General features: G+C 36.8%; 1 long non-coding RNA gene across 2 annotated transcripts in view; it reads right to left on the bottom strand.

Moving 5' to 3' along the window:
- Positions 1-13,589, bottom strand: part of LOC144381604 (uncharacterized) — a 178,212-nt gene that overhangs the window by 70,904 nt on the left and 93,719 nt on the right. The window lies entirely within an intron of this gene.

Genomic DNA, 13,589 nt, shown 5'->3' with positions numbered 1-13,589 from the left:
GAAAAAAACAGAAGCAATGAATAAAACAAATACTGAAAACAGAATTGAAGAAAACTTTTCTGAATTAAAATATTACTTGAATCTATATGGTAGAATAGCATGCCACATACCCATGAAAATCTTCCCAGAACAACAAACACATATTAAACTAAAATTATTGAAACACAGACAAAGAAAGCATCTTTTGACAAATGACCAAATAACTTGTAAGAGAAAGAAACTTGTGTGGCAATCAGATTTTTTGATAGTAACATTTTGTATCACAGACTATGTAAGATGTTCAAGGAAATAAAATATAAGCAAGTGTGTTGATATCCAGTCAAACTAATATTCAAGCACAAAAGTCACAGGCACAGTTTTATTTCTATACAAGAATACAGGGAATGTTGCTTTCATGATTCTTTCTTGAAGAATCTAAAGAATGAGTTTCAGACAAGTTAATGACTAAAATTACATCATTAATTGAACATACAATGCATTAATTTTCCCATGGATGTAACTTATGATTATAAGGAATACAATAGAGGACATACTGACAATATGCTTTGTCAATAAGGATTTAATTTAACTATCAAAAATAAGTGGGAGTTATTGACCAGAATAGTGGAGTGATGACCTCAGTGGACTGCTTTCCCACAAAAACAATGAAAAAAAATTAGCAAAACAAAATTAACCATTAGCCATTTCAGAACTCTAAAAATTAACCAAAGCTACAGAAAGTTGAAAATCATTTATCTAGGAGAAACTACAGAACCCCGATGACACAGAAAGATATGTAACCTTTAAAGTTGGGGCTATACCCATATCCTTTCATCTCGGTATTCTTGCAGCCAACCAAGATGACTGACCTCTTAAATTCCACTAAAAGCACCATCTTCAGAGCACAAAGAATATGTTGTCTGAACTTTCAGCCTCCAGGAGAATCTCTATTGACAGGTGGTGTGGCTATTCAATTCAACTCAAGGCTCAGCTCATCAGGGGAAAAAAGCCCTACCTTTAGGTTATTACCAAAGCCATATCAATCTCTTGACAGCATTGCAGCTGCCTAAGACTATGACTTGATTTGCTTGTGGCAAACAAGAGCCTAGCCAGGAATATAAAAGGAAATGGTAGAGAATAAAATAACCAAAGGGAACTTGAAAAGCTCTGACACATTCCTGGAAATCAAGATCTGTGCTCCTGCACAAAGTTGTGCACATGCCCAAGGAAAGCTTTGTAAAAGACCCACTCTCTTTTTGGCTGACTTGAAGCCTTGCACATGAAGGAAGTGAAAGCTAAGTCTATCTTGTAAAATGCCTGAAGTTTGAAGGTGTGCCTTCTTACAAAGATCCCTTTGGCAAAGGGAGGAAGACAAATAAGCAGAACATTCAAGGATATAAAAAAATTATTATTTTAGAATATTCTTTTATAGGAATACCATAAACAACTATATACCAAGAAGTTAACTTAAATAACATGAGCAAATTCCTAGAAAGAAACAAATTAGTGAAACTGACACAAGAAGAAATAATGAGTACTCTATTCTATTCTATAATGAGTAGAAAGATTGAATTAGTAATTTAAAAACTTCTGACAGGAAAAACACAGGCCCATATGGTGAATGAGCCATTTTTAATGAATTTTACCAAACATTTAAACAATCAATACAAATAATTCACCAACTCTTCATAAAGTAAAAGAAGGGGGGAGCCCTTTCTAATTTATTCTATGAGGTCAGTATTATTCTAATACCAAAACCAGATAAAGACATCACAAGAGAACTACAGACTACTATCTTTTATTAATATATAGGTGCAAAACTACTCAACAAAATACTAGCAAAATGAACCCAGCAACATAAAAGAGAATTTCACATGATGACCATCTGGGACTTATCTCAAGAATTCAAAGTTGAATTAATATCCCAAAATGAATCAATGCAATACATCATATTAATAAAGGACAAAAATCCAATGATTATCTCAATTGATACCAAAAAAAGGCATTTGAAAAAATACAAAACATTTACTAATCAAAACATGCCAAAAAAACACAAAAAACAAAAACAAAACAGTAACATAAGGAAACTTCCTCAACCTGATACACAGTATCTAGGCTAGAGCCACCAGTGCATCATTGAATAGAAGCAGCAAAAGTTTACATCCTTCTCTTTTCCTGATCTTAGTGGAGAAATAGTCAGTCTTTCTCCATTAAATATGATGTTAGCTATGGACTTTTCCAGATGCTGTTAGGCAAGAAAAAGAAATTAAAAAAAAAAAAATCCAAGTTGGAAAAGAAGTAAACTTATATTTCTTTACAGATGCCATGATCCTATATATAAAAAATCCTGAGACAGCCACTAAAACACTATTGGAACTAACAAACAAGTTCAGTGAGTTTGAAGGATATAAGATCAATACATAAAAATCAATTAGGGGCACCTGTGTGGCATAGTCGCTTAAGTGTCCTACTCTTGGTTTCGGCTCAGGTCGTGATCTCAGCATTGTGAGATCGAACCCCATGTGGGGCTCTGTGCTCAGCAAGGAGTCTGCTTAAGATTCTCTCTCCCTCTGTCCCTCCCAGCCATGATTTCACTCTCTCTCTCTCAAATAAATAAATAAATCTTTCAAAAAGATCAATTACACTTTTATATATTAGCAATGAACAATCTAAAAGTAAAATGAATAAACCTATTCCATTTGAAATAACATCCAAAACAATGAAATACCTAGGGATAACTTTTAAAAAGTAAGTCCAAAACTAGTATATTGAATATCACAAAACATTGTTGAAAGAAATTTAAAAGATTTAATTAAAGAGAATGACTTCTCATTCTCTTTAATTAAAGGCAGAAGACAATAATATTGTTAAGATGGCAATATTCCCCAGACTTATCTATAGATTCAATGCAATTCCTATAAAAATCCCTATCAGTCATTTTGCAGAAATTGTGAAGCTGATCCTAAAATTTATATGGAAATTCAAGGAACTAAGTCAGCCAAAAACAATCTTGAAAAGGAGTAACAAATTTGGAGGATTCACATTGCCTGGTTTCAAAGCTACAGTAATCAAGACAGCATGGTACTTGCATAAGGACAAATATATAGATCAATGCAACAAACTGGAGAGTCCAAAAATAAACCCCCTCATTTATGGTCAATTGATCTTTTTACACACATGCCAAGACAATTCAAGGCGACATTGTAGTCTTTTCAACAAATGATGATTGGATAACTGAACATCCACATGCAAAAGAATGAAAGTGAACCCCTTTCTCATACCTCACATAAGTAATTGATTTAAAATGAGTCACAGATTTAAATGTAAAAGTTAAAACTTTTTAAATTCCTAAAAAGAAAACATAGGGTTGTCATAGCGTTGGGTTAGGCAATGACTTCTTAGATGTGACACCAAAGGTAAAAGCATCAAAAGAAAAAAAGAGATAAATTGGACTTCATTAAAACTAAAAGTTTTTGTGATTCAAAGGACACTTTAAAAGGTTAAAAAAAAAGTCACATGGAATAGGAGCAAATATTTACAAATCATATGTGTATATGTATACAAAGTGACTTTGTGGCTTTACAGAACTCTTACAGCTCAATAACAAAAAACAGACAACCCAATTAAATATAGGCAAATCATTTCATTTGACATATCTCCAAAGATGATCATACATATAAAGCCAATACACACTTGAACATATGCTTGACGTCATTAGTCATTAGGGAAATTCAAATGAAAACCACAATGAGATACCATTTTGAACCTACTAGGGTGACTTAATAAAAAAAAAAAAAAAAAAGGCCTGGAATTAAACATTCCTTCTCCCTTTACTATATGAACTATATCTCAAATATAATCACAGGAAATATGTGAAAGCACTTAAGTGATCTATTTTTCATATTTTCCAGAAATAAAGACCAAAAGTTCACAAAGAATATTTACAAAATTATCATAGTATGGATATGAAAATGTGACAAAAAATAGCACAGTGACATAGAATGATATATGACATAGACGAAATTCACTAATAAATGTCACTGTAAATATTCTAAATAACATATTAACAAGCAATCTTCCAGGACATTAACACAGGAATATATAGCCACCAAATGCTTTGCAAAATATATATCATAGTAGCAAAAAAAGCATACATACTTCTGTAGCTGCTAGCCAAAGGATATTCAATAAAATTCAATACCAATTCTGGATTTTAAAGTGAAAATAAAGCTCTTAATAAAGTACCAATAGATAGAGCTGAAAGTCAACATTATGCTTAGTGATGAAACACTAAAAGCACCCCTATTAAAATCAAGAGTAAAACATGGACATTCTCCCCATTCTCTTTATTATCATTCTGGAGGTCCTAGCCAGTGCAAGTAGGCAAGAGAAAGAAATATGAAGCATAAAACTGGAAAAGATTCAAAATTATTGTCATTTGCCAAAAATAATAGAGCATATCTAGAAAATCCACGAGAGCTAGCTGAACGCAATTAAGAACCAAAAAAGAACCCAATAAAGTGGTTGAATAAAAAATCAACATATAAAATTCAATAGCTCACCACTATAAAAAATCAACCACTTAGAAAACATAATGAGAGAAATACTGTAGTTATAATAGCAATAAAGAATAAAAATATAAAAATTAAAGAGGAATATGCTAGTGTTCTATGAAGAAAAATTATAAACACTAGTGACAGTTGTAAAAAAAAAATATTGTTTTAATGAATGGAAAACCATTCTCTATTTTTGAGGGGAAAAGTCAATATTAAAAGACAATCAAGACTTTACAAATTTATAAATTAATCTATATAAATCTATAAAGCTGTCAAAACTCTATAAACTTGCAATGTATTTTTATATGATATTGACATTTTAGACGGGGAGGAGAGGTAGTAGAGGGAGACAAGCTAAGCCAACAATTGATACGGAAAAATAAAGATAAAAGTGTACCCAGAATAATTCTGAAGATGATTATTACAAAGTGTAGCAATTATAATCTTAATATTGGTACATGAACAGAAGACAGACATCAATGAAATGGAAAAGAGAGTTCAAAAATAAGTTAAAATTTAGTATAAGATATAGTGTTAGGTCAAAGCATTTGGGCAAAATGAATAACTTGATAAATGGTGTTTGGACAAACAGTTAACCTTCTGGAAAGTAATGGAATATGGGTCCCTACCTCATTCTTTGTATCAAAATTATTTTTATATGAATCAGAGTTTAAAAAAAGAAACTGTAAAATATTAGAACAATCATGAAAGAATTTCAAAAACAATATCATCCAAATTAATCTATAAATTAAGCCCAAGGCTAACTAAAAACTCAACAAGATTTTCTATGAAATTTGACTCCTAACATTCTTAAAAAACAGAACACGCTTAAGAATGACATGAAACTTTTAAATGAAAAGGTAGACCAACTTGTCCTACCAGGAAGTAAAAATAAAGTTAACATCCTCTACCCATTTGTTTCCCCTTCTTTACAAACAAATACTCATCCTATAAGTACTGTATTTATCCTCTTTGACCTTAAGCTTTCTTCAAAATAAGGTCAGTAACAAATTCCCTAGCATAATTCACAGGTTTGTTTGTTTTTTTCCCCCAGTTGTATGTGAGACAAAAAAAAAAAAAAGTAACCCCTTTGAAAGTACATGTTTTCTGTGCTTGTTGTGGTATTTGTTTAAGAGTAATTGAAATATAACTGTTTATTATCCCTAGAAAGAGCACACTAATTAGCTGTTAGCTTCATGATATCTCAAGCAGGGTTTGAGCACATGTCCTATTGAATTCCCATCGACAAGAAGTGATAAACACAACCATCGCTAAACCAGTCTTCTTTCTGTAAACACATACACCCTGGTTAAAAATAGAGCCTGTTGCACAGTGCCTGCCTAGTAGTGTTTATTTCCCCCAGTGCTTTGTTGACAAATGAGATAATGTTTGACACTAACTAGCAATGAAATATGCCTCCCAGTGTTGAGGTGACATGTTTGACCCTCTCTGTTTTAGCAATGCATATTACTGAAGGCCCCTTCAGGACATTTTACCTCAAAATGAATTTTTTTGTTGTTAAAGAGGGAGAGAATGCATTGAGCAGATTTATGAGCCTTGCCTGTCTGCCTCGGAAACTAGGTGTTTTGACATAATCTCCCGGAGATACCTCGGGTATTGAATTAACTCAACTGCAAGAAGCAATCACATTGGACAGCAGAGCTTTATTCATTTTCTCTGCCCCTACCAATGCTTTATCCAACCTGCTTTAGCATCTGAGGAAACTGCTATGATTGGGCGAAAACTGTCCAGGCACACATTCATTCACTCATTCATTCAATATTTGCTGAGCACATAAGAAAGTCAGACATTGTTCTCAGTACTGGGGACACAGAAGTAAACCAATCAGGCAAAAATTACTACTTTCAAAGAACTTACATTAATATGACAATGGTGTCACATTAATCATATGTGTGTGATTAATGCCAGAAGGATTCCAATAAAAAGTAAGCCTAGATCTTCACAGACAAGTTTTATAGCTTGGAAACAAGAAGCATGTGCAACCTGAGTAAGCAGTTATACATGTGATCCCTTCTTTGATAGAGACCTACATTAGGTATATTATTGGGTGTAATAATGTGGTAGATAAATACAGATATTATGATGCCGATGAAGTTACAAGTAGAAAGTGGCAAATTCAAAATAGGACAACAGCCTATGTGCCTATGAAGTTGCCTTTTCTTTTCTGTTCCCCATCACCTCCTCTCTAGTGAGTCTTCACTCTTTATCACTAGGAGATCGTGGCTGTAGATTTGACATAGTTTTCAGTCTTGGATCAATTCTCAAGCTCCAAATGTTAACTTATTTACTTCTTGTCATGCCATTTCATCCTGACAATAATGCCTGACAATCCTGACAATAACATAGCTACTTGGTACCCTTATTTTTGGATAAGGAATCTGAGGTCTGTTGCACAAGGTCACATGCCAACAAGGGGATAAAACGAGAGGCAGGCCCAGGTCTCCCTGCTTATATCTGTGTTCTGATCCATGCTGTTAGAGCTGTGCCTCACATGATGCTTTCAGAGACTGTGGGAAGCAAAGATGAATATGCCATGGTCCTTGTCCTGGAGTGGTTTACAAATTAGTATAGAAACAAAGCATCAATACAAATAATTGCAAGGCAGTACCATATATATACATATATATATGGTACTATATATGTGTGTGTGTGTGTGTGTGTGGTACTATATATGTATATATATATATGGTACTATATATGTGTGTGTGTAGTACTATATACGTATATATATATATATATGGTACTATATATATTTATAATATATATTTTAATAATGAAAACACTTAAATGTACATATATGTGTATATATATTTTTAATAATGAAAACACTTAAATCTAGAAAACCAAAAAAAAAAAAAAAGAATCTACAAAGTTCACATTATAAGAGAAGGCACATGAGAGAATATGCTGTGTCTCAAGTAACTGTGATTGATCATGACGGCTACATACTCCAGCTCATGTGCTCCGTAATCCACTGAGGAGTCTGGCCAGTAGAAAGAATGTATCTAGTTCTTTATTTTTGTTTTTGTTTTGTTTTGTTTTGTTGGTCAGAGTTGGAGTTGTCATAAACATAACTCAAGCAGAAAGCAGAAGCTCTGGTCTCCCTCCCTTTCTCATGGCACTCTTTCTGTTCTTCCAGGAAATCCCTATAACCTCTTGTCCACCCTGTTATAACCATCATAGTCAAGACTTTGTGCAATATCTGCTTCCCCCCCCCCAGAAGCTGGGCTGCCCCAGCCTGTGCCAGACTACAGCGGGGAAGTCTTCTCTCCCATTGAGGCTCGCTGCTGTCAGAATCAAAGCACCAGTGCCAGGCACAGTGCAGGGTGCACGAGGAGCCTGGATGAATGTGTGTTGGGGTAAATCAACCCTCCACAAATGGCTGGAGAAGCAGAGCAGCCTCTGGGCTCAGTGAGAGAAATGTCCATTCTCATCCTGAGAATAGGAATTAATTTTATTTTTGACCATCTAAGAGAAGTTTTGTTTTATCCCCTTCCATCTCTTAGGATATTATAAAATAGCTTGAGGGAAGGGTCTCTCCTGAGGAGGAAATAATTCATGGGATTCTTGTTTCCTATTCTTATGAAATCCTCAGGGCCTCAGGGGCAAAGCTAACAATTTGAGTTTGGTTCTGCAAGGTCTGTTTCAATCCTGGAATTATAGAAAATCAAGTCCAAACACTCATACTGTTTAATCTGTATGGCATTTGTGTTTCAGGTCAAACAGCTAACTTATTGTAGAAGAGAAACTATACTGTCAGGTTGGTGGTGAGAGGGATGATCTGGAATCCAGTAGAAGTTTGCATCTCTGAGACACACCTGTGCCATTCTCATGTCACACCTGCCTCTTCTTTTTCTCTCTCTTCTCAGACACACAGACCTATCGGCCTTCTGTTGAATCATAGATATCCCCACTGCTGTGCCCCATTCCGGCCATGTCATTTCATGAATGGGTTATGTCAGTAGCTCCTCACTGTTCCTCTGTCTCCAGCCTCAAATACATCAGTCATCACTATACCCCATTGTTTCACTACTCCCCTTCCAGTGCTTAAAATAACCTTGAGAATAGAAAAGAGAAAAGTCCTGGGGGACCTTGATTTGTATTACTTCCCTATCCTGACACACTTCATCCCTCATCCCACCAGGATATGGTGCAAATCCCAAGGCTGCCACCTCCCTCCTGTCTAGTCTCAATGGAGCAGAGTGCCTCTCAATTCTCCAGGCCCTCCTGACCCACCCTGGGGAGCACAGGCCAAAGGCAGAGCCCCACCGGCTCCCATCCCTCTCTTTCCTTGCCATGCTCTCCCCTAGCTCAGAGCTTCCCTGGGCTTAGCATAGATGAACACATGGCATGAATTGTCTTTCAAATCCTGTTTGTTTTATGTCTTATCATCATACCCTCTGTATCCTAAATAATAGCCTGAGAACTTTGTTACTTTATGAGAAGATTTGCTTTGGACCAGTCCCTCCTGGATATAATGGTTCTGAAGAGGGCAGTCATGGAAGAAAGCAAAAGGCTAATTCCCCAAATTATTGGGAAGCTGTTTTCCTCTTAATATGAGGAAAGGAAGAGAAGAGCAAGATGGCAGAGGAGTAGGAGACCTGGATTTCGTCTGGCCCCAGGAATTCAGCTGGATAGGGATCAAACCATTCTGAACACCTACGAACTCAACAGGAGATCAAAGAAAAGAATTAGCAACAACTCTCTGAGTAGAAAAGCAACCACTTTCTGAAAGGTAGGCCATGAGGAGAAGTGAACTCGAGGCAATATTCGGGAGGATAGATGGCAAGGGACGGGGCCTCCGTCTGCCACTTCTGGCAAGTGATAGAGCCGCAGAGCACAAAATCGGAACTTTTAGAAGTCTGCTCTGCTGAGGGACGTCGCTCCAGTGGCTAAGCGGGGGGTGGAACCCTCACAGGACAGTGTGGTCTCAGGACCCTCGGGGTCACAGAAAGACCAGGGGTGCCTGAGTGCAGCAGAGCTCCCAGGTATCAGAGCAGGGAAGCCGGCTGCAGAGACGGAGCCAAGACGCGGGCTCTCAGCTCGGGATTCTTATAAACCATGATCTGCAGCACAGTCGGGCCACTGCTCCTCCAGCAGAGACCCAACAAGCCGCAGATCCAGGGAGACTCCCCTTCCTCCCTTGGGAGGAGCAGCGTGGGAGCGCATCACGGGGATCTGCTGGGTTTGGAGACTCCACACAGGGTTGTGTGCCAGAGATAGAGACGCTCAGTCACAGGCGGGGTGAGCACGGCGTGCAGCCGGAGACCGGGGAGACGGGAGTGATTGACTGCTTTTCTCTGGAGGCTTACTGAGGAGCGGGGCCCCGAGTTCTCGGCTCCTCCAGGGCGGAGACTGGGAGGCCGCCATTTTCACTCTCGTCCTCCAAAGCTGTATGGAGAGCTTGAAGGGAACAAAAGCTCCCGAGAGCAAACCCAAGCAGATTACTTAGCCCGGACATGGCAAGGGTGGGGCAATACTGCCTCCGGCAAAGATATTTGGGAACCACGGCAACAGACCCCTCCCCCAGAAGATCAGCAAGAACAGCCAGCCAAGACCAAGTTTACCGATCAATGAGAACGGCAGAACTCCAGCGCTAGGGGAACACTGCACATAGAATTCATGGCTTTTTCCCCATGATTCTTTAGTCTTTCAAAGTTAATTTTTTTAACTGTCTTATTTTTTTTGAATTTTTCTTTTTCCCCTTTTCAACCAACATCTTACCAATCCCTTTATAAAAAAAATCTTTTTTATTTTTCATTTTTAGAGTCATCTTCTATCCCTTCATAGTAGTTAACCTTATTTTTGGTATATATATATATATAAGCTGTTCTCTCTTTAAAATTTTGATATATAGTTTCTTCTAACAGATCAAAATATACTCTAAATCTCTAGTGTATGGCTTTGTTCTAGTCTCCTGCCTTATCATATTCTCTCCATTTTTTTTTTAATTTCTCTTCTTTCTTCCTTCAACCAACTTCTTATCTTATCAATTCCTTTTATAAAATCTTTTATAATTTTCATCTTTACACTCGTATTCCATCCCTTCATCATATTAACCCTTATTTTTGTACATATATAAGTTTTTCTTTCTTTAAAATTTTGGGAGGCACTTTCTTCTAAGAGAACAAAATACACCCAAAATCTAGTGTGTGGCACTGATCTATGCACCAGCCTGATTGTATTTGATCATATTCTATTTTCTTTGTTTTGTTTTTGTTTGTTTGTTTTTATCTGTTTCTTTTTTTTTCTCTTTTTTCTTTCTTTCCCTTTCTTTTCCCCTGGTTTCAGGTCTTTTCTGATTTGTTTAGTGGATATTTTCTGGGGACGTTGTTACCCTGTTAGCATTTTGTTCTCTCATTCATCTATTCTCCTCTGGACAAAATGACAAGACAGAAAACAATCACCTCAAGAAAAAAAACAAAAGGCAGTAATGACAACCAGGGACCTAATCAATATGGACATTAGTAAGATGTTGGAACTAGAGTTCAGAATGACGATTTTATAGATACTAGCTGGGCTTGAAAAAAGCATGGAAGATATTAGAGAAACCCTTTCTAGAGAAATAAAAGAACTAAAATCTAACCAAGTCGAAATCAAAAAGGCTATTAATGAGGTGCAATCAAAAATGGGGGCTCTAACTGCTAAGATAAATGATGCAGAGGAGAGAATCAGTGAGATAGAAGACCAAATGATGGAAAATAAAGAAGCTGAGGAAAAGAGATGTAAACAACTACTGGATCATGAGGGCAGAATTCAAGAGATAAGTGATAGCATAAGATGAAACAATATTAGAATAACTGGGATCCCAGAAGAAGAAGAGAGAGAGGGGCAGAAGGTATATTGGAGCAAATTATAGCAGAGAACTTCCCTAATTGGGGGAAGGAAACAGTTATCAAAATCCAGGAGGCACAGAGAACCCCCCTCAAAGTCAATAAAAATAGGTCAACACCCTGACATCTAATACTAAAACTCACGAATCTCAGAGACAAAGAGAAAATCCTGAAAGCAGCTTGGGAGAAGAGATATGTAACCTAAATTGGTAGAAACATTAGATTGGCAACAGACCTATCCACAGAGACCTGGCAGGCCAGAAAGGACTGGCATGATATATTCAAAGCACTAAGTGTGAAAAATATGCAGCCAAGAATGCTATATCCAGCTAGGCTGTCATTGAAAATAGAAGGAGAGATAAAAATATTCCAGAACAAACAAAAACTAAAGGAATTTGCAAACATGAAACCAGCCCTACAAGAAATCTTGAAAGGGGTCCTCTAAGCAAAGAGAGAGCCTAAAAGTAACATAGACCAGAAAGGAACACAGACAATATACAGTAACAGTCACCTTCCAGGCAATACAATGGCACTAAATTCCTATCTTTCAATAGTTACCCTGAATGTAAATGGGCTAAATGCCCTAATCAAAAGACACAGGCTATCAGATTGGATAAAAAAAAAAAGACCCATCGATATGCTGTCTGCAAGAAACTCATTTTAGACCCAAAGACACCCCCAGATTGAAAGTGAGGGGGTGGAAAACCATTTACCATGCTAATGGACACCAAAAGAAAGCTGGGGTGGCAATCCTTATATCAGACAAATTAGATTTTAAACCAAAGACTGTAATAAGAGATGAGGAAGGACACTATATCCTACTTAAAGGGTCTATCCAACAAGAAGATCTAACAATTTTAAATATGTATGCCCCTAACATGGGAGCAGGCAATTATAAAAGGCAATTAATAACAAAAGCAAAGAAACACATTGACAACAATACAATAATGGTGGGGGATTTTAACACCCCCCTCACTGAAATGGACAGATCATCTAAGCGAAAGATCAACAAGGAAATAAAGACTTTAAATGACACATTGGACCAAATGGACTTCACAGATATATTCAGAACATTCCATCCCAAAGCAACAGAATACACATTCTTCTCTAGTGCCCATGGAACATTCTCCAGACGGGATCACATCCTAGGTCATAAATCAGGTCTCAACCAGTACCAAAACCTTGGGATCATTCCCTGCCTATTTTCAGACCACAATGCTTTGAAACTAGAACTCAATCACAAGACGAAAGTTGGAAAGAACTCAAATACATGGAGGCTAAAGAGCATCGTACTAAAGAATGAATGAGTCAACCAGGAAATTAAAGAAGAATTTAAAAAATTCATGGAAACAAATGAAAATGAAAACACAACTGTTCAAATCTTTGTGATACAGCAAAGGCAGTCCTGAGAAGAAAGTATATAGCAATACAAGCCTTTCTCAAGAAACAAGAAAGGTCTCAAAGACACAACCTAACCCTACACCTAAAGGAGCTGGAGAGGAACAGCAAATAAAGCCTAAACCCAGCAGGAGAAGAGAAACAATAAAGATCAGAGCAGAAATCAATGAAATATAAACCAAAAGAACAGTAGAACAGATCAACGAAACTAGGAGCTGGTTCCTTGAAAGAATTAATAAGATTGATAAACCCCCTGGCCAGACTTATCAAAAAGAAAAGAGAAATGACCCAAATAAATAAAATCATGAATGAAAGAGGAGAGATCACAACCAACACCAAAGAAATACAAACAATTATAAGAACATATTATGAGCAACTCTATGCCAGCAAATTAGATAATCTGGAAGAAATGGTTGCATTCCTAGAGACATATCAACTACCAAAACTGAACCAGGAAGAAATAGAAAACATGAACAGACCTATAACCACTAAGGAAATTGAAGCAGTCATCAAAAATCTCCCAACAAACAAAAGTCCAGGGCCAGATGGCTTCCCAGGGGAATTCTACCAAACATTTCAAGAAGAATTCGTACCTATTCTTCTGAAACTGTTCCAAACAATAGAAATGGAAGGAAAACTTGCAAACTTGTTTTATGAGGCCACCATTACCTGGATCCCCAAACCACACAAAGACCCCATCAAAAAGGAGAATTACAGACCAATATCCTTGATGAACATGGATGCAAAAATTCTCACCAGAATACTAGCCAATAGGATCCAACATTACATTAAAAGGATTATT

This window comes from Halichoerus grypus, chromosome 4 (genome assembly GCF_964656455.1).
Source record: "Halichoerus grypus chromosome 4, mHalGry1.hap1.1, whole genome shotgun sequence".
Classification (NCBI taxonomy): domain Eukaryota; kingdom Metazoa; phylum Chordata; class Mammalia; order Carnivora; family Phocidae; genus Halichoerus; species Halichoerus grypus.
The sequence above is the reverse complement of the archived record's forward strand: the minus strand, read 5'-3'. Positions and strand labels throughout refer to the sequence as shown.